Below are 18,879 nucleotides of genomic sequence, written 5' to 3'. Positions count from 1 at the left end.
GACAACAAATCGTTTGAGGACCCATGGCTACATTTCTATATAACATCAGACAAGGGTTGCAGAGAATTTATCCCTTTCCCACCTTTATCCCCTTCTTCCCACCTCAGATTACGTACCTGCATTGGAAGACAAGCCACTCCAAGCACCCTCTCATGGTGATTCAGACAACTTGTATTTCAAGGCCTTTTAGAAACTCCTGTATCTTTCCAATTCATGGGCTTCAAGCTGTTACATCCCAGGAGAATCTTCTGGTTAAAAAAGAGATGGAATTAAACAAGCCAAAGGGCTGATACAAAAAAAAAGAGTCTTCAATTTATTTGAAAAGTAGCATAATATTACAATTCTAGATATTTCTCATCCCCCTTCTTGAGATGAAAATTCCTCTCTAGCTAGCAGAATTAATTATTGGGATAATTTCTTTAGTGATTTAAAATTGTCTTTCAGTAAACAAGCATTTAGGCAGACATTTATTACCAGTCCTCTTATCAGATTGCATTTTCTGTGAAATTCAGTTTGTTGAAAAAAAATGCCCTGACTGAATTTTGAGCACTTTGCAGCATTTGGAGTGAATTTGAAAATCAAAAACAAGATACAAGCAGCAATTAATTTCTGTGAATTTCTTATTTCATTATAAGAAATTAAATGACCTGCTACAGCACTTTGTGTATATTCTGAATAAAGAAATTTTCCTAGATTGAAATAAAAAATAAACTCAAAATCAAAATACCTACACACAGAAGTGTGTTTCCTAACATAATAAGGAACATTAAGCATATATATGTGACTTGGTGACGGTCAAAAACTTTAGGAATATTGTTTTTTGAATGTCTCTTTATAGTTCTGATGGAAGCTAGAATATAATTACAGGTCAAATAAAATATTATGCACATATTTTTGGGCCTACAAAATGGGTGTCAAATTGAAAGACTGTATTTTCACTGATTTAGCCATTAATTTCTTTATTAAACAAAAGCTGAAGAGGCCTCACGCTTCCATAGTTGCATTCCATTCGAAAGAAATTTTTCTAGATCATGGGGCTCCTTCCTATTCCCAGTTTTAAAGTAATATATAGGCGTATTAAATGAATTAAAGTAAATGAAAGACATAGAACATTAAATAATACTTCAGACAGAATATTATGTCTGCCATGGAAATGCCAACCAAAGGTAAATGCAAGGGAAAGATGTCAGCTGGGGTAGCTGATAAAGAACAGGCAGAGTCGCTTCAACAGTCTGTGTCATTGCCATCAAAAGGGAATTCTAGAAAATCCTGCTGCTCCAGACAATTTCCCCACAGGTTAGCAGGCTGAGTCCCCAGCAAGTCTCAATACAACGTTGGGATCTCTGAACCAGATCATGGCTGTGATATTAAGTCTTTGGGAAAAAACCCCAACTAAACAACCAAAGAGAAAACAAGCAACCCCACCAACCTATTTTTTCTTGTAAAATAAAGAATCATGTCTGTGGTATTAATTCTTTAGGGGAAAAAAATGCTACTTTGTCTGCAAAGTGAAGTATTGAGCCATGCTGAAATGTTGCATCAAATAGAAGTGATTTCTGTCAAGTTAAACACTGCAGAAGACATTTCCAGAGCCTCATAAAGACCACAGATAACCCCTTCCCATTATTGGGCCTTAAAGCATCCAGACCCCACGTTAGCTTTGAAAATTTCAAAGTTGATGAGGGGTATTTGTTCAAATTCCTGTTTCATTTTTAGAGGGTCTCTTCTGCCTCAGTTGAGTAAAAACAGATTTTGTGTTCACTTCAGCAGGATTAGTATCCTTCATGAGAGAGGACTAACCAGGATTCATGTCTTCCTACTGTTCTCTGTTCAAATTTTATCAAAAAGTGTAACCCCAGAGCACTGACACCTGATGTATCCAAAACAGGGAGACATTCTGTGGTGCTCTGACCTTGTCACATCCTGCTGAGAACCACCAGGTTAATCCAGGCTAAGTGAGACTCTGATGTTTAGAGCAGGTCTGGTTTACAGCAGAATATTCATCTCTAAAAGGGATGGGAAGAAGTGTCCAGAAGCATTATTTATAAATGAAGATAAGTGCTGGCTGACTTTCCTGCCTTATGCTTATATCATCTAATTACTTTGGCACAGTGTTTTATTCTTTCATGTTCCAAGTCTGGTTTCTGCTTGAGCAACTCACATCATTCTCCTTCCTATCTCTTAAATTTTCTTTCCCCTCCCTTCAGATACACCCTTAACAATCCTAAGTAAACCGATCTTCAGGGGTTTATATGCTCAGTGTTATCTAATTTCTGCTCTCAGTTTCCCAACAATTTCTTTTTTTGGCTGCGAGGCATTATGATATGATGGGCATGCTTTTAATGGGATCACCCAGACCCCCACATCAATCTCAAAGCACCCCAAAAACCAGTGAGAGCTATGAATTTCAATGCCTAAATTCTATAATTTGGAGAGAGTGCCATCTAGAACTATTAAATTCTTTAAACAACAATGAAACCAAGTGAAGCAAGACCTAAGACACCAGACTTATCTGGCATGTCCAAGGGTTCTCTTTTACAGCACATCAAGTTAAATGTTCAAACAGCACGGTTTATGGCTTGCCTGTGCTGTTAAAAAGGGTTTGTATGTGACACAACCCTCTCAGTTCTCTGCATCTGCAAATCTGATCTTTTAAATGTCTCTTTTCTTTGATCTTCCTAACATGAGCAAACAATTCTCTCAACCTCACTACCTATATCTCTTGCTTTTTCAGTTAGCTCTGAGTTTTAGTGGCCTGGTAAAGTTTCATAGATGTACCTTATGTAAAGGACATTTCTTAATCCCAAATCAAGGTAATGGAATATAATTTCCCAAGAAAATTGTCTAATTAGCGAGTAATAAAAAATGACAAATCACTCTCTTAAAGAATTGAAACATCAGCAGGTAGCTGGCAGAATAAATTATGTTTAATTACAAATATTTGCACTCCACTGTCAATAATATGATTCAGGAAATAGACTGAAAATGTAACGTAAAGATTTTTTGCATCCATTTTTAAACAAATCTTTACACAAATGCCTATCTTATTCTAATACTAGTTTATAGAAACTACATCAGTTCCAGGGGAATCTTTGATCTGCACAATTATCAATTACATAATTAAAATCAGAAGAGTGGAGACGCTTTGAAGATTTATTAGTAACTTAATTTATTCTCAGTTACTAATTTTCATTTTCTAAGATAGAAAAACATGAAACAACAAAGTGTGTATGTTGGCTCTGTGGTGTTCTTTGAACTAACAAGCCTCCTATGAGTTCCAAGAAGTATATTTTGGGTTATTTAATAATATAGTACATGGGTTCCTAGGAAAATACGGGCAGAGTCTGTGAGGGGTGGATTTGTGATTTGTTGCAAACATTTATAGCTATATTTGAGATTTTATGAAAAAAATAGATAAATTCTTGAAGATTTTAAATTAAGTACATTTTCTCTTTCCATTTACTCTAAAGATGCTTTTTATCTGCAATTAGAACATGGTGGATATTAATATTCCAGTCCAGTCTCTTTCTTCACTACAATCCTTTGTGTTGAGGGAAATACAAAGTATTAAGCAACTCAGAATATCTTGTGATAACACACAGTGGCCTACTATTTAAAATGGAATTACAACACTTCAACCTTTCTTACATGGAATAAAGATTTTTAAACTTATGCAGTTTATTTGTATTTGCAGAGATGCTACAGCAGTGATACTGTATCCTCACAAGCAAAGTTAAATCTTGTGCCACACAATTTTCCTCTAGCTAGGCAAAGTGATTACTCTAAATTACTCCTTCTGTGCAGCTGATAATATCAATTAACCAAGTGGTTACTTGTAAACGCAAATATCTGAGGAAATCTCTGGACTAGCTGCCACAGTGGAATCACAGAAAAAATAATATACAAGTGGTAAAAAATTATCCTGTTTAATGAAAAAGCTACAAGCCAAAACAAAACACTCAGACACATAAAGAAGACTCTTTATGTATAAATACTATCAAGAAGCACCAGGTTTTGAAGGTAAGCCATTTTTAAGAGAAGACAGTGTGCAAATCAAAACAATGGACATAGATATTGCATCTGCACACTATAAACTCTAGAAGGAAGTAAAAATATTTCAGTTGAGAAATCATGTTCTGAATTTTAGAAGAAATCAACTATTTGAGGGCATTTAAGAAGGAAAAGAAGGAAGCATGCCAGAACATTTCATCGGCAAGGCCCCAGCCTGATACCAGCAGACTGCTTTTTATCATTTAAATGTCATAGAAAATTGCCAGAAACAGAGCTATGCATCATACCAACCACATAAATCTACCTCCTTAAGGAAGGATTTAAAGTTTTGTCATTCAACATCTGTTTAGGAGCCTGAAGGCTCATGTCAAGTATTCTGCCCCTTCATGAACTCAAACTGGGAGATGGCTTTTGTTACATACAAAAAAAATGAGAAAAAAAGGCAACAGAAGTTCAGAGGATGAGCATTCTGCCTCCTAGCCCATGGAGTTTCACTATTTGTATGTAACTTTGATTTATGCATAAAGGGTGAGTAATTTAAGATGAAATCCCAAAGGTTACCCTCTACAGCCACAGACATCTGCAGTGATTTCTTCAAGGAATCAGGCTTTCCAACACCACCTCATACACATGATATTTTTAGTGTTTCCTGGTTTCAGTTAGGAGAGAAATCACAAAAACCATAACTTTTTGAATGTATTTTCCCATGTATTTCTCTTGCCATTGTACCTTAGAAGTAAACCATAGCAGAGAAACAGAGCACAGCAGTACAATAAGCATCTGGAGCATAAACAAGGGTGAGTTACTTCTTCCATTTCAATGAGTATTTATGTAAATGTAACTTTAATCAGATGTGATCAACATGCTTTTTTTTTAAGCTAAATGCAAAAACCCAGCCCAGTGAACTGTTATTGCAAATGGGAAATAGCATCAGCTCTGTCTGAAGCTCTTCCCAATGCCATGGAGCTGAGTAAAGACAGAGTTTCAATTTCTACTTAAAGCTCTCTGATATAAATACCTAAATGGGACAATTTCTGGCACTGACATGCATTTTGCTAAGTTGATTAAATGTTTTTTTTTTTTTTTTTACCAAAATATGGATCACTTATTGTTCACAGGAGTCAAACATTATGCCAAGCAAGCAACATAATAAGCTACCCCTCTCTACCCAGATTTGTTTCAACAAAGCCTACAGACTCTTCCTTTTTATTTTGCAATTAACAGCCTGAAAGGATGTGCACATGGCTGTGTCCTGCCTTGGACATCCATGACAAATGGATTTTCATGACAAATGAAGTTTCATTCCTTTAAAGATAAATAAAATTATTTTAATATGGTCAAGGGTTTGCTTGAGAACTCAATTTTCAAACCAATCTTCCCATTTCAGAACATGGCCTGATCATTTAATAAAAATGCAGGAAATGTACCTCAAATTTGAACATAATTACTTTGAATTACTTTCTAAAGATTCAGAATGCAAATCAGCCTTTCCAGTGGTTTGTGCCATTCTGATAACTTGGAATAGTCATGAACTGAGTTCATGGCTTCTTTATGTTCCCAAAGTAATTTTACTGGTACAACGAATTGGTTGTACCAGGAAAATTAGATGTGAGAAGAATACTTAAGAAAGGATGAATTCCCTGGTACAACAAATTGGTTGCACTAGGGAATTCATCCTTTCTTAAGTATGTTTCTCACATCTATACATCAAATAGCTAATCAACCAGAAAAAAAAAAAAAAAAAACTCCAAACTTTTACTGAATAAATAAGATAGCCATACAAAAAAGTCATAATGTTGCTTCATTAACCATCCACTCCACAGAGAGGGAAGAGCTTCAAGACTAGGAGAGAAAATAGTTTCCTGAGGACCTCTAAGCCAGCACACCATTAAATGTATGGTCTGACATTGTTCTATTCTTCCACTCTTGCAGCTACCACATGTGATGGACAAAATCCAAGTTAAACACTCTCACCAGAGCATGCTCCAAGACAGACGACCGGGCCTGGCCAAAACAATGCAGTTCTATTCTCTATTTATTTTTGTAGTTCAAAGACCTGGCAGTAGCTCATTTGATGCCTGCCATAAGGACCAGAGTGCTCCTGATTACTGCCATGAGATTTCCAAGCCCACAGAGGCATGTATTCCAGCCTATGCCAGTCACCAAGATGGACTATGTACAAACAGCAGCGGGATCCTCTGAAAGAAGGAAAAAAGCCAGCTCCCATTTCCACTTTGAACCCACCCATGATAGGCTGCCAACTTGAGGACCTTGCTTTAATCACAGCAACCACATAAAAGGGTTTATTCTGTTTATCTTGGTACATTTAGGAAACCAATGATAAGCCTGACATGAAAAAATTCCATCTTCTCCTGGAAGCTGGCATACTTATCCCAAGATACAGTCTTTGATTCCATTTTAAGTGTAGTTATTTACAGTCATATCACCGAGGGCATGAGTTTTCTCATCCTGCCAGATGACTTCTTTTCCCTAATAAGCAAGCTGTGATAGTTTCAAAATCCTTCTCAAGCAGAGTGGCATCTCTGGGGGAGAGTGCTGGGGAAAGGGCAGCAGATCCTCCTAAAGCCACGTCTGCAGTGTGCAGGCTGCAACCTTGATGTGTGCAGCCAGACAGGAGGCAAGAGGAGCTGGAAGAGCTGTGGCCCACACATGGGAGGGGATGAGACGTGCAATGAGACCACCTTTTCCTTCTTGCACTAAATTTTGTGAAGAAAATAGGACAAACGCAGTCTTCAATAAAGATATGAGACATGTGCCCAATTACTGAACATGAAGATGGAGTAAAAAACAACAGACATCAAGGCTTATGGAAGATAAAGTAATATAGCTCTTTTCTGCATGGCCTAGATGTGAGTTTGGTGGCTGTGGAGTATCATGGATAACCAGACAGGTTCTCTTGTCCCTGTAAACCAGAGTAGGGTATATATAATATAGCCTAACCTTCCTGTGGGCTGCTGGCTGACCCTGGTGGTGCTGCTGCAGTACCCAGATGCTCTTGCAGTGGTTTTCTGGGCTCACCAGGTACCTCACAGGGCTGAAGGGTCAATGGACATGGTTCTCTCCTTGGACACAGATGGTAGCACTCTGCTGTGACCAACTCAAAGACATGGACATACTGGATTCCTGGAAGCTACATGAAGCCTCAGCATCTGGCAAAGACATAAATGAGAATGGACAGGAAAACTCTTCTCATATTTGCTGAAAGGTGCATAGTGTTCAGATTCTGAGACATCATTATCGTCAGTGAGACCATTTTTCCTCTTAAGATGTAGGTTATATTACTACATTTACTTCTGGTTTCTCAGCCTTTGGCACCTATAATTCAATTTTCCCATTTAAAAAATTGCTGACGTCTCTATGCTGATATCTCAGCAAACACAATATTTCATTCCTAACTGTACTCTGTTAAGTCTGGATTTGTTCCTGTTCACAAGCAATAGATTTGAAATACAGCCTTGCAGAATAATTAGTAATAAACATACAAATTTGACAGGCAATAATTTCGTAGTTTTCATGTGAGATAACATGATATTTTGCAAAACTTTGCTGTATTGTGTGATTGTGCCAATTTACCTCTCACAGTAAGATAGAGTTATTCATGTTGTGAGATATTAGGAGATGCTACTATAAATCTTGCAGTATCTTGCAAATGGTGCAATTACTCTTTGCAAGTACCCAGATGGGGATTATATCTCATTATATCAAGTGCTATGCAAAAAATATGTCTGGCTGTAATTAATGGGCTTGGAAACTTCAAGAAGAACAGATCTGCTGATGAAAAAAACACAAACTTTCAGAGTTTCAGTTTGAATAACAACTCCAGTGAGTGGATGTTTATGTTAGACTTGTCCAAAGTACGTAATCACCCTGAGAATGAAGAACTGGACTGAATCTCAGGAGTGACCTTCCTTGTAGGATTTCCATTGTGTCCTTTATCTGTGTCTATGCCTTAGAAGTATGTCCAAGATTTTTCCTTTCTGATGCTACAGTAGCCTTTAAATTTCTGATCTGTATTTTTAGAAACTGAAATAACAGACCCCTGAGGGGGAAAAAAACCCCAACAAAACAAAACCAGTTTTATATATCTTTAAGGTTAGAAAATGGCCCACTTTGTTGGAAGCTAAAATGAGTTCCTATTTCATGTGAGAACTGATTCACTCCAGCACCCAGGCTGGTTTGCTCACATAGGTGTAACACGGTGTTGCCAAATTCCCAATTAGGAGCCCTAGTCAAACATTCCAGCACATTCCCATTGCTCCTGCCTGAAACCTTAAAATGTGTTTCTGAATTCTTAGCCCCCGTCATGTAACATTTGTAAATAGACAATATTCCTGGTTTGTCCTGCTCAAGGGATGCTTGTGGCCAGTCCACACGCTCTGCAGGATTTCAGTGTCATTTGCCTCAAAAACAGATTTCCCCAAAGAAACATCTTTGGATGATCTCACAGGCAGGTCAGAGATGGTCATCTTGGGGTTTTCCCTGAAGTTTTCTGTGGCATTATTTGCTGTACAGGCTGATTGCGTATTCAGATATGCTTATATTAAAATTGACTTTTAATATTAGTCATGAACAGATCTTCATACTTTTACACATATTTTCCCTGAGAGCCAAAGTGGTTAAAGAAAACTGCATCTGAATAAATTTATTCTGAATAAAGTTATTCTCATTGGGTAATAACTATTCTGATTAAGCACACCAAGTGTGGATCAATCTCTAAAATATTTTTAAATGCTTTGAAATGTAAGTTTTCATTTTTCTCTAAAGATTACATATTGTGTCCATTTCAAAGGAAGTATGGGACAAGTCAGATGAAATTTTTAAGGTGAAAAGTGAAAATAACTTGAAAGTTTTGTTTAAGAAAAATGACCTTTCTGAAACAAAGGCTTACAATTACGGTTCTTCTAAGCAAAACTGAAAAGAATTCCTTTTTCTTGCTATCGCAAAAGGAGTCAAAAAGCAAGGATGAGTGAATTTTGCTTACCTACCTTTAATTTCACCTTAGCAGTGTAATTTATCAGTCAGAACCAATGTCAGGGTTGCACAATTATTAACTGAGCTCCTTTTACTGAATCCTTGTAACTCTGACTACTGTGCAAGCCATGAAACATGAAAGTTCACATTAATTATGAGCTCAGATTGCAGAACAAACCATCAGGAAAAACAGCTCTCCTGCTTGCCTCTGCCTCCAGCTCCCAAAACCTGTCCTGAAAATGTTCAGTGACCCCAAGCCTGCAAATCCACAGTGTGTAAATGGATGCTGCTTTTAAACAGATGTCATAAACACACGATGAACAAGGGAAGCAGTAATGGCTATTTTTAGATGGATGGCACCAGTTTCAGAGCAAACTGATTTTTTTTTAAGGAAAGCTTTCAGATCACCCTATCTTGTATGCAACTATATCAATTTACCTCAGCTTCCTCTACAACAAAAACAAAAAAAAAACCACCAGTAAGTGGTGTCCAGCATCATCCCTGGGCTTTTGTTGGATGTAGAGGAATTTCCCTGCCAGTTCCATGGATCAACTCTCACTTAGCAAGGACTTGGCTGACAGTAAGAAACTCCAACTCACACATTTATTCTCCTGGCTTATTAACTCTTCTGACTTCTCCTACAGTTTCTTCCATCCAGTCTGTGCATAATCAACTCTTTCAGTACTTAGGATGTGAACCTCAGGTTTCCTTCTTTCTGGAATTCTTTCTTCCCTAGTCCTACTCACTTTAATTTTGTACTTGCTATATCTGTCTAACACTGTGCTCTGACTAGAGAACTGGTATGCTTGCAGTAATTGGCAACAAAAGTTGTCCTTGAAGGACCACTGCTGTTTTATGTTTGGAAATACCAACCCTGACAAGACATGCCAACACTTAATTTGTACTTGAACCATTTAGTAGGTGAATTGACTTTGATCACCGTAACAGTTAAAAGGACCCAAAAAAAACCCTAACAAAAATAATATACAATAGGAACAAATATGCTGGAATATCTCTGCATTCTTGAAGTCTTTTGGTCTCTTTTTCTGAACAGCATAAGAGGCTTTTATATGCAGCCTGTTCAGGAGAATCTCCCTGCAGCTGGGAGAGTATGACAGTGTGTACTTCCCACAAAGTACTCAATACTGAGGGCTGCTCAGAATTTTTTATGGATAGGGAGTTAACAGGGGAGAGCTCTGCCTATGGATTAACTAAGAAAGTGTTACCTGGATGTAATGATATGCTCTTGCTTTCAGTAAAATAGGATAATGCAAACCAGAATAATACTCTGGCTGTGTATCCACAAAATATAATCTTTTTCCACCAGAAACTAGAACAGTTTAATGTGTTGATTTTTACGTCCTGCTACAGTCCTTTAATAAAATCAGCCCGGAGTTTGGAGGGGTTGGTTATTGTACTTAAAATGCGTTATTGTCCAGATTGCAAACTTAACCATTTTTCCTTCTCCTGTGCCCATAACAGTATTACAACAGAAAGAAATGAACCAAACTGTGCTTGTTAACCTACTTACACGATTTTCATCCTAATAAATTCATGGGTTTATGTGTTCTGCTAATTCTTCTAATGAAGGTAGGAGAATTTATTTCTAGCAATTAACTGAGGGTTCTAATCCAACACAGCACTTCAATATATACTGAATTTTCAGCACCCGAGATGATGCCTTGACAACAACTGAAAAACCATAGAGCAGAACTAGTGAGAAACAGTAATCAGAGAACAAAAAACTATTTGGTTTGGAAGGGGCCTTTAAAGGCCATCTAGTCTAACCCCCTGCCATAGGCAGAGACATCTTCACCTAGATCAGGTTCCTCAGAGTCTGACTGTGAATGTTTTTATGTTTTTAGGGATGGGGCACCTGTTTCCTGCAAAAAAAAAAAAAAAAAAAAAAATCCTAAAGCCCACCAAAACCCAAGAACACCTTTCCTCCACAGGAAAAAAACCCACAACTAAACTTCTAAGAAATTAATCCCAAATCTGTACTCACAAAATCCCTAAAAATATATTTTTTTTTCCATCAAAATGAGAAACAAACAAAGTTCTGGCCTTCTGAATGTGTGCCAGGAAAGCTCCTGTCATATGCCAGAAAGTGAACTTACAGCAGGAGAAAAGGTGGCTTCAATAAGCACAAGAAGGGAGCAATAAAAGCAACAAAATTATTATAAACAGCCTGGTAGGTAGTAATTGCAGCCATAAAAACGTTGCTATTTACTTACTTGTTTTTTTATAGCTATTGTGGAAAAAATGGAAAAATGTTGAAGAGATGGTTTTGAGAAGCTCTAAGCATTGGAGAAGCTCACAATGTTCAGAAGAGCTGTTAAGAACGAAACACAAAAAAGTTAAGGAAACACAAAAAATGGGACATCTCCACATCTCATCTGGTTTTTCAGAAAACCTGGTAAAGACAAATTTATGCACGGGGGATGGGAAAAGGTCAGTGTAATTTTTCAGAGTTATGGATCTAGAGCTACTTCTTGAATGAATAAAAACATCAGTAACTATGGGAAAGATACATAACTGAACTTAATATTTGTATTAAATCCTTATACATGCCATTGCTAATGTCTGTTAAACAGTTTGCTGCAAGTATCTTCACTGGGGTGGGGTAGAAAGATTATCTTAACATTTATAATGGAAAGGTAGCCATAAGTTTTCTCTGATCCGCCATTACAAAAACTATAAAACTGAAGATCAAATTTATAAATGGAGGTTTTGAAATCTAAACAAGTGTCCAAGAACCTCAAGGCTTCTGCTTGGTGTTTTACCTTTTACTTGCCATAACTGAGTCTTAGAAGGAAAAACACAGTTTGTTGTTTCAGAAGGCCATTTTAAAGAGCTGCTGTGGTTTGTGCCCAGAGGTGCTGGGAAAAAGAAGGATTAACATTTTCCAAAGGGAGCTAAAGTAATATGTGGAAATAGCATACATTTGTAATGCATTTGGTTGAAAAACTAATTGAAGCCTCAAGGATTAAAAAAAAAAAAAAAAAAAAAAATAGGCAAAATAGATACTTGACTATCTGATTTGATACAAGCCATCCTTTCATTCTGCTTGTCACAATGTCAGTAAAGAATTCAATGTCACAAGACAAGAAGTAGCCATAACAGCCATATCTACCTCCAGGAGCTTTCCTTGATGTAGTAGAAGACTGAGATGGGCTTGACTGCTTTGCTAGCGGGAGCAAAGATGGAGATCACAAAACATGGTGCCTTCAAAGTCTATGTTGAGGACTTATTTTAGCATTTTTCCTATATTTTTGCTCATCACCAGCTAGATAGCAACAGGAAAAACTATTCCTAATTAGTTTAACTATGAATAAATCAAGCAACAAAAGCCAGCCTCATTCAGCAGTGACATTAATATCTAATAACTAGGTCACATTATCCACAATTACTAGAGAGACTATAGAGCTCCTTGTGGAAAATAACTTCCTGTAGTATCACAGGACATGAATAAAATCTGGGATGCATCTAGTTCAATAATGGACTCAGCCAAGCAGAAAATTAACCAACACATGGTCTAACCACTAATCCCATAGCTCTAAAATTCCTGCAGGATGTTAGGTATCTGTTTCAATCAAACCAGTAGTGAGAAAAAGTCCAGAGTTGTCTCGCAGAATGTTCACAGGGAAAGAAAATTTTGTTCAGAAGTGAAAGACTGGATGCTTTCACGTACTGATCAGTATTTGGTGCAGCAGGTAGGTGTGAAGAACCCTGGGGACACTAGGCTATAATGATTCCTTCAGGTAAGAGCGGATTTTCCACGTGCCTCATGCCCATTTGTTGGGTGCGTCCTCCAAAATAGTTCCTCAACCTGGTACGGAGAGTTTTGGCAATCAGCAGAGGAGCTCTCACTGGCAAGAAACTCTGCACGTGGGCTAAGCAAATTTAAGAAAATCCAGATCACAGAATTCCTTGTTATTTCAAATGTCTTCCAGCTGTTTTCTGTCAATCACAGTACTTCTGTATGCTTGAAAGTACCCTGTTGCTGAGGACATCTGCTAATGCAAAATATTGTCAGATGATGAACAGCAAGAAACCATCAGAAAGGATGTATATTCTTACCTCCTAAGGAAAATGTGACAACAGGGCTATGCCTAATCTGTCTAATCTGCACACAAAGGGTATTAAAGTCCCAGTCTCGCAAATTTCCAACATGCTCCAGGCCTGCTCTTCTGCTTGGAGGAGTGTTCTACTTTGTGTGGAGAAGCATGAAGAAAGCTAACATTGCTTTGTTCCTCTCTGTGGTCATAAGGGGACAAGATGGTGCCATAGTAAAGGACATGGGGCAATGGCTTTAATCTGAAAAGGGGTAGGTTTAGACTGGATATTAGAAAGAAATTCTTTACTGTGAGAGTGGTGAGGCCCTGGCACAGGATGCCCAGAGAAACTGTGGCAGCCCCATTCCTGAAAGTGTTCAAGACCAGGCTGGATAGGGCTCTGAGCAATCTGGGATAGTGGAAGGTGCCCCTCCCTACGGCAGGGACATGGTCTTTGTGAAGATGGCCTTCAAGGTCCCTTCCAACCCAAACTAGTCTATGATTCCGTGATAAGTACCCAGTCCCATGGTTCAGATATAGCTAAGGAGGACCATGAGTCCCCTGAAAACGTGCTCAATGAGGCTTTCAAAAGGGTTTTTTTTGTTCATGTATTCTGAGTAAGATACACAGGAGAAATACCAACAAGATATTCCCTCCATTCAGAACCAAAAAATAAAAAACTTTTCTGGCAACTTTAGAGAATCAGTGCTTTGGCAAAAGGTTGAATGCAACATTCTATCAACATAAAATATTTCTGAAAGTATTAATTTAGTCCATTTAACTCTACAAACTCTAAGCCTGTTCGATTTTACGTTCCTCAAATATTCTAAGGAAATTAGGAGAAGATAAAAAAGCTGAGAGAAAGACTAAAAAGACATAGAAAAGCACACATACAGCTACCATCTCTTGGTGTTCAGCTGACAGAAATGAAGGTATTTACAGGTATAGGTTAATCCAAGAAACTGACACAGGGATCTTAGGAGCATATCAGGTACCATATCCTTAAATTCCAGCTAAGTATATAGTAATCAACAATAAAAAAGGGAAAGTCTCTCTTTTCCAGTTTAACAGTATTATATAGATTTTTCTCAAATGGAGAAGCAAATAAAAAACCAAAACTAACCAAAGCCAGCCATTAGTAAGTGATCAATAAGCGCAGACAAAATAGCATGCTTATCTCTCCCTGATTTACACGGTAGAAAAAGCACCAACTTTTCCCTCATGTGAATTACTTTGTTTTTTACACTACATTAAGGTGCTAATCAGCTTTGAGAAAGACTGTGCTTTTTAAGTATGTTACTCTAACCTTTAAAAACAATTGTAATGAACAAAGAAAAAAGGGCACAACTTAAATTTTTCCTCTTTAACCAATTTATTTCATTATTTTCAAGGCCTAGACCAGCCATATTGAAGTGCCCTACTATGATATATGTGATCTGACATTGGCATGCCTGCTCAGTATTTCTGGGAGATTATGTGGTTATACACCAGACAAATGTCAAGGTCCTTAAATTTTCACTGAGGTACATTCCCTGTGGTTTCATTGCAGAGGTCAAGATTTTAATTCCCAGGGGCAATTGTATTTTTAAGGTGGAATTATGTATTTATAATGTTTTCCATTGTGGGCTACTCTTTCTTGTAATAAGAATTGTTAAGAACTCTAGTAGCATGTAGTTGATTAAAAATAGGAGGTTTTTTCCTCTCAATAATCTTTGAAATGTATTCTGTTTTGTAGCTATGTCTAGCCTCCATAAAATGACTGCAAGTAAGTATGATATGCATCAAGAGCCTTTAAGAATAAAACTTTTTGAAACTGCTCCCCTCATACTAAAACAGAGTTTGAGAGAGGTGTAGTGTTCAATTTGCATGGTAAAAACACAGAAAGCAATTGCAAGGCAGTCACTGCCAAGAACATTTGGTGTCAATTACAGCAGGGTTGAAAAAAAAAGAAAAAAATTATATATATAATAGGGGAGAGGCAGTTCTTGGGTTTTTCAGAAGTGAGAATTTCCTGCATTTTCTGTTTCATCAAAAGGCAGTTTGTCCCAGCAAAAATGTCAAGATGTCTCTTACCTAAGTAATTGCCCCACTTGCATTTTCAGTAGACCAGAAAGTTGTACTATTTTCATGAGTAATAATGAGAATACTAGAAAGTGATTATTAAATGCAGACATCTGAGGGACAGAAATTGTAAAAATGGAGGACAATTTTCCACTTCTTTAAATGGCTCCCACTATTATTCCTGGAACTGTCCCATGACTGCTGCTGTTGGTAGCCACATACCTCAGCAACCAGGTCGGTCATTGTGCCATTAGTAACTTACCCCATGAGAAGTCCCACTGGTTTCATTCCCTACCCTTCCCATGGGACAGAATCAGGCCCTTTTGATCTAACAGAAAAATTCTCACAATGTATATGTTCAGGCACTGCACTTTTCTAAAAAAAAACCTTTTAAAGAAAATAATAAAATTCCATGCACCCTCGTTTTCAGTCCATAAAGAAAACTAGTGCTTTCTGGGTTGCAAAAATGACCCCCAATGAATAATAATGTCCTTGCTTGTGGCTTCAGAACTTAACACCCATAGATTTCCCCCATTTTCATCCCAGAGTGCAATTCCTTTCCCCATAAACTAAACTTCCAGCCCACATCAATTTTATGACATACTTTTAAAATGTCATTTCAGTCCAAAAATGTGCAAAATTAATTTGAAGTATGTTCTACCAATCATAAAAAAAAAAAAAAAAAACAAAAAACAAAAAACACATACAGACCTCCACAGACAATGTGCAGAAATTGTGTCATGTTGGGAAAGAAAACAGCCATGGCTGTTCACACACGTGGTGAACCAGCCATGAGTTGATCAAGCTACTCTTGGTTCCTCCAAAGAAATCCTTGATTTTTCTTTTCATTCTTCGTGTCCCCAGCACATGGATGCTCTACTGCTGTGCCTACAGCCAAAAGAACCACAGCTGACTTCTGAGCATGCTGGGGTACCTGTTGTGATGAAGATCTATGGCCTGGCTTGAGCAAACCCTAAGTGGACAACCTCTTGTTGGAAAACAACCCACAAAAACCAACCAACCAACTAAACAAAAAAAGAGTTTTTTGAGCTGGCACGGTCTCTTGTGTAAGTTTAGCAGTCTTGTATCTCACCAGAGCTATAAAAGGAGGCCCAGTCCGTGATCTCATTTCCACCACATCTGGAATGATTCCACTGGAGTCACTAAAAATCCCTCTCGTGCCTCCAGAAGAAAAGGCTGCGATTAGTCCCAAAAATGTTAGCCACCAGAAAGGGTGGTAGGAATTCCCCTGATTTAGGGGCACATTTGGCTACAATATGCAAACCCATGCCCCATACCTTGGACTTGTACATACTAGAGCAGGCCACCAGCTTTTGGAGTTGCTGTAGATCCCTATTTCACCCCACTGAAACTCAGACAATTTCATTTTTAGATGCCTTGTGGGCAGATTGCAAGGTACAAGGTCACTGAGGTTTTTTGCTCTTGCTTGTAGGTATAAGCTGATGAATATTGATGAAAAACTTAAAGTTGAAAATCTACTGGAAGTAATTTACATTTTTCCCTTCCCTCTCAGACAATACATTTGGTCCCATAGCAATGAAGGCAACCCACATTTATAAGTGCAGTGTGACAAAAATTACTTAAAATTAGTTTTTTTTTCAGAAGTCCCTAAAATTTTCCTTAGAGAAAAAGTGTATTTTCTGTAAATCTCTGTTAGTCCTGATTATTACGCTTTCCACTACTTTTAAAAGTAATTTCTGCATTTATTTGAGAGGATAGATGCCAGGTTACATCCTCTCACAGTCATATTAGCATTAAAATTATAACAATACCCTAGTCTAGTATCTTACTGTCACAAACCAAGCACAACCATTGCAGCTCATGACACAGCCATCTCAAAGTAAGGACCACCATTTATGCACATTTCTTTATTCATGCAAATTTCAAGAAAAACTTTACATATTTCTCTGTGCCAGACGCATTTTTTGGTCCAATTAACATCCCTTTATTTTTTTATTTTCGAGTCAAGATTTCACGCAAAATGAAACTTATTTTTTTACTTTCATGTCTTAATTAAAAGAAAGGTGTGAATTCCATTTATAGAGATGAATATTCAAATTTAAGAGAACAGACATGGGAATTTTGTTGGTTACCTGCTGCCAAGATTGTTCCTAATTTTACTTTGGTGAAAGCTCAGAAATATGTTGTTAGCACTTCTCTGTCTCCTTTTCCTAGCACTATCAGGGAAGAGTTGGCATAGTCTCATTTTACTTGTTTCATTCAAAGACATTCTCACCTTCCCTTGGCTTAATTTTCCCCCTTATTTCTCCTCCCACCCACCCCCAGTCATAAAGCTTTCTGCAAATTATGGTAAGCTTCACAGCTCTGTGAATTTAGAAAAAGCCCTCATAAAATAAAAGCTTTTTTTTTTTTTTTTTTAAAGCAGAACACATGCAGGATGCTTAGGAAAGATGTGAAAACTCTCTTGTTTGACTACCCTCATTTAAGGGCAATTTTTGGCAAGCCACGAAATTCATAAAGAACACCAGGAGTAAATTAGCAGGTCATCAACTTCTTTGCAGCCACAGAACATAAGGATGAAGTTAATGAGAAATAGGTTAGGTGAATCAATGGAAAAGTATATGTAAAAAAAAAAAAAAAAGACAAAAAGGACACTGAGCCTCATGAAACTACTAAGTCAATTTGTTTTTCTTTTAATTTTACTTTTTTTCTTTTCTACATCTCATCACTGAATGTTTGCCTTGGGTCTTCCAGAGCCTGCTCTCAGAGCTAACTATTTACAGTTCCAAACAAAGTGCTGTGTCACATCCAGGCTTCATACACCTCAAGCAGACACCCAAGGCATGTTACCCAATGTTAGAGGAAACATTGGGAAATAAGAATCTAAGTATAGAACACTGTGTGAAAAATAATAACCTGAAAATTTACCTTGACAAAATTCCACTATATGTAAAATAAGTATTTTATAAGCTTTGTTATATCAGATTACCTAGATTACTTAGAAATGTGGAGGGGTTGTCCTTTGAGTTGAGTAGAAAGCAATTTTACATGTTTCCAACTATTTTACTGTCTCCAGATCTATTGCTACTGCTCCAGAAACAAAGTGAATACATCAGCAAAAAAAAAAAAAAAAAAGGAACATTTAATTTTCTTAATAAGTTAAATGAGTAGAGAGCAACCCATCTACAGTGCTCTCATGCCACAGCTGGCAGTTAAAAACAATTACATAGGAATATAGCACCTTGCTGATACAATTTTAGCATTCAGAAACTCACCATATGCTTGGCATATGCTGAAGGTCACAGACAGCAAATGGCAAAACATAAGAGAGTTTTTTAAATGTTATAAATTATCATCTCACAGCTAAAAAGGCACCGAACCCAACACATAATAGATTTTAACACTGGAATGACCTGAAGTATGATTATCTTCCAGTCTGATCTTCTGCAGTCAGTATTTGGACCGCTTGTTACTGATAAAAGACGAATTACCCAGTTTTCCATAAATCATCCACGCTGGGATAAACCAGCATCCCCTGGAAGAGCAGTGTGGAGATAACCCCCAGAAAATGTGCAGAGAGCATCTGGCTCCAGGCAGCAGGCAAGAGCTATGGCAGATTCCCTCCCTCTCTTCCCTTCCCCACCCTCCACCCCACTCCCACGCTCTCTTCCCTTCCCCCTTCACTCCCACCACTTACAGACCCATAAATCAGCTCAGCACACAGGGGAGATAGCACCAAACATCAACTGGGACAGCAAGACCCAAAGGGAAAGAAAAA

At 37.6% G+C, this 18,879-nt stretch overlaps 1 long non-coding RNA gene across 1 annotated transcript in view; it reads right to left on the bottom strand.

Annotated features, from left to right (window-relative positions):
* Positions 1–232: 232 nt before the first annotated feature.
* The window catches only part of LOC110484355 (uncharacterized), a 38,029-nt gene continuing 19,382 nt past the window's right edge, over positions 233–18,879 (bottom strand). The window contains exons 2-3 of the long non-coding RNA XR_002467733.3: positions 11,238–11,335; positions 233–248 (exon numbers count right to left, since the gene is read on the bottom strand). This is a non-coding gene — a long non-coding RNA (uncharacterized LOC110484355). The remainder of the gene's footprint in view (positions 249–11,237; positions 11,336–18,879) is intronic.

The sequence above is a fragment of the Lonchura striata genome, chromosome 4 (genome assembly GCF_046129695.1).
Source record: "Lonchura striata isolate bLonStr1 chromosome 4, bLonStr1.mat, whole genome shotgun sequence".
Lineage (NCBI taxonomy): Eukaryota > Metazoa > Chordata > Aves > Passeriformes > Estrildidae > Lonchura > Lonchura striata.
The sequence above is the reverse complement of the archived record's forward strand: the minus strand, read 5'-3'. Positions and strand labels throughout refer to the sequence as shown.